Below are 3,917 nucleotides of genomic sequence, written 5' to 3' on the forward strand. Positions count from 1 at the left end.
GGCTGTAAGTCTATTGCACAATCATGCAACTAAGTGATCGTTCCATGCATGCATGTCTCATAGCTGATATTGCACTACAGGAGTAACTGGTAACAGATTTGCATGCAATGTGCCACCATAAAAACATGCTATCTGGATGCAGACATTATTTTTAGCAAAAATAATGCAGTTATTAATAATGCAATAATGCAGTACAGGTTCAGAAGTTTATAAGGGGGTCCAAACAATATAAAAAGCAATGCAATTGAATCGGTTTTTGCTTCACTTACAGATTAGGATGCAATGCATCAACATAAAAACATGTTTTGTGGGTTTTAACGTCTTATTTAGCAATGCATTACATAAAAAATTGGTTTTGGGTCCAAACAATATATTAAGTAATGCATGTGAATCTGTGGTTGGTTTACTAATAGATAAAAATGCAATGTGCCACCATGAAAGCATGTTTTGTGGGTGAAATCATTCTATTCAGCAATGCATGACATATTCAGATTTATTGTGTGTGTGTGTGTGTGTGTGTGTGTAGAACAATATATGAAGCAATCCATTTTAATCAGTGGTTTGATAACTAACAGATTTGCATGCCATCTTTTTTGTGGATGCAAACAATAGATTTAAGAAATGCATTCGAAACAGTGCTTGGTTTTTAGGATGCACTTCCATAAGACATTTAATATCTCAATCATTTCTATTTCAGATTAAATGGGAAGCTTCAAAATATAAATCTCATTAATGTTCCTAAAATCAAGAAGTCTTCAGAACTCAACATGAACCCGAACATGTTTCATCAGGTTTGGCAGAAACACTATTATTTGAGCTGAATGATCTGCACAGACTTCATAGCTCTCTATCACAGTAACTGACTATTTGTATATCCTCTGAGAAAGTTCATGAGAAAAAATCATCAAATCTGCTTATAAGAGGCTGGTGGATTAAAAGAGATGTAAAAGATGCATATTTGCACAAAGCTATTTGAAACAGTGAACATTTCAAATAAGTGAACTGCAAAAACCTAAAGCCTCTTTTTCAATGCTGTACACATCTATGATGTTTTTTTATTTGTCTTTATTTGAGAGCTTTTATATAAACAATTACAATCAATTGGAATTAAATTTCAAAAGTCAATGATGCGTTTAAAAATTATTTTTAAATGTATTTTGTTTCATGCAGGTTCAGAAAGAGACCTCGTCTCTCTGCCTAATGAGGAAACGGCACTCCCCCTGGTGGTGAAGAGAAGACACCGCACTGTTAAACATGATTTCACTGGATTATATGGAGTACATTTGAGCCTTCTTTGATGTCACCATCCTAAGAAAAATTACTTGAACATTTTCAGCTTGCAAAAATTAACTAAATAACTAATTCATTGATTAATTAAATAGCACCAACAACATGCTACAACAACAAAACCTAAATAAATTAAATAAGAAACATGCTATAAAATTTTAATTTTATTTTAATTTAATTTAAATTGTCTATGTAAAAGCCCTCAAATAAAGACATTGTATATGTGTACAGCATTGAATAAGACTTAAAAGCGACTTTAAAATAAAAAAACTGAATAAAAAAAATTTGTTAATTAAAAATAGAAAAGTATAAATGCAATCAAATTAATTTAAAAAAAAAATAAAAATAATAATATATATATATATATATAAATAAATGTATAACAATAAAAAATTAATATTTGTATTATAATACAAATTAACTGTAATTGTCTATATAAAAGCCCAGAAACATAATTCAGATAGACATTACAGATTTGTACAGAAATAAATTACAAAAAAACAAAAAAAAACAAAAAAATTTCAAAAAAACTAAGACAAAAAACATCAAATAAATTGCAATTATCTACATCAAACGCATACCATCCAGCTTCATGCTATATAATGAGAAGCATCTGATTTTGAGTAGAAGTCTCCATTTGCTCCCTATAATCTGCCCAGGAGAAACAACTGCGATATTAAGAAATGATCTGAGGTTTTTCTTCCCAGTGAGAGAAATCCTGGAGCCTTCTGTAGGGATCTTTTAACAAATGTAAGCGTGCGACACACACACACACTTCTGAAGCAATGAGCACTTCCTGCTAATAGCACTAGGATGTCACTCATCTGTTCTGTATTTGTCGACAGAGAAACCCAACAAACCACAGAAATGCTTTGTTCCTTGACATCCCTTCCAGTTTTCAGAGCGCACTTCAAATCAAGCTCAGTGTTGCACCAGATGACGCTCGATGGACTGAGCCTCAATATAAAGTTGCTCGGGGGGGATTGTTGCAGCATTGCAGTGTTTGAAGCGTTGCATAAAAAGATGCTCTTGTGTGTCACCAAGGCCGTAATTTTTTGATTTAGCTTCATTAACTAGTCACTGTGTTTTCACGCCACATGACAGACATGACACATGTTGGTGTGCGTACAGACGGATTGCTGCTGTACTGGTGTACAGTGTGTTTCCAAGAGGACTTCAAAAAAAGACAAAAGCATGATGTCATGTAAAGACTAACAGGTCAAATGCAAACAAATTACTTCTGCATGAGAAAACAACGGCTAGCTTAGCTTAGCACGAGGGAGTTCAAACTCGGTTCGGGACGACCAGTGTCCTGCAAAGTTTATTTCCTCAACACACCTTCCTTTTTGCATTTACTTGCAGTAGACATATTCATTTATTCCTTAATTTAATCAAAATGTAAAAAATATAAATTAATAAAAATATTAAACGTAGCCTGCGCATATGCTCCGATGTACTGTCTCTGTTCCAAAACCTACTGACATTTTAAACCACATTCTAATTTATTTTTCCAAAGTTGCATTTTTATACTCATTAGAAAATCTCCTGTAATCCTTGCAACATGCTAAAACCAGTCATGGGTTAGGAGTAACTCTTGATATCAGACCTGAAATTGGAGATCTTTGCATATTTGAGCGAACTTCGCTGAATATTCACTCACCCTCAGTTCATCCGAGATTAGGATGAGTTTGTTTCTGCATCAGATTTGGAGAAATGTAGCATTGTGGCACTTTCTCGCCAATGGATGTGAATGGGTGCCGTCAGAATGAGTGTCCAAACAGCTGATAAAAACATCATCCAAGATGTAGAGGAGTTTGTTTGTTCATCACATTTGGAGAAATGTAGCATTGCCTCACTCGCTCACCAATGGATGTGAATGGGTGCCGTCAGAATGAGAGTCCAAACAGCTGATAAAAACATACAATTATCCACAGTCCGTCAAAGCGGTTTGTGTTTGTAAGAAACAAATCGATCAGTTTTTGACTTCAAACCGTTGCTTCCACTTAAAACCTGACCCCAGTAAACCAGAAGAGTAAAGATGCTGATTTACCCCAGACTGTCATGTGGTCAGGGTTTGGCTGGTTAACATGTTCCAGTTAGCCTCAGACATACATGTGTGGCCGTTTAGCACCAGAGACCCAACATCTACCATTAGGATGAATGGGAATGAGTTAACTCCTTAAACGTTAAACGGGATTTAAAAAGAATCCAATGCAGGTCTGAAAATAGCATGTAATTATTGGAGTTCTGGGTATTTAAAGAGGTAGTTCAGCCAAAAATGAAAATCTCATGTCATCATCGTTTACTCACCCTCATGTCATTTCAAAGCAACATTCGTTCATCTTCATCTGATAGTCTACGCCAAATTTACGGTCTTCAAACCCTCACTAATTTCAGATATTTCTCTTTTGATTCTTAAATGTCCATCTCACGATACAATTTAAATGCAAATTTTTGATAAACTTGTCGATGAAGTCCATCTGATCTGACAGTAAAATTTAAATGTATGACTCTGCGAATCCATTTAAATAATCTCCAACAACTGCAAACAACTAACGAATTGTGATTTTTATCTCATCATGTTTTACTATGATGCACAAAAATGTACATTTTCAAAATAAAAATGTATA

This window comes from Carassius gibelio, chromosome A25 (genome assembly GCF_023724105.1).
Source record: "Carassius gibelio isolate Cgi1373 ecotype wild population from Czech Republic chromosome A25, carGib1.2-hapl.c, whole genome shotgun sequence".
NCBI lineage: Eukaryota > Metazoa > Chordata > Actinopteri > Cypriniformes > Cyprinidae > Carassius > Carassius gibelio.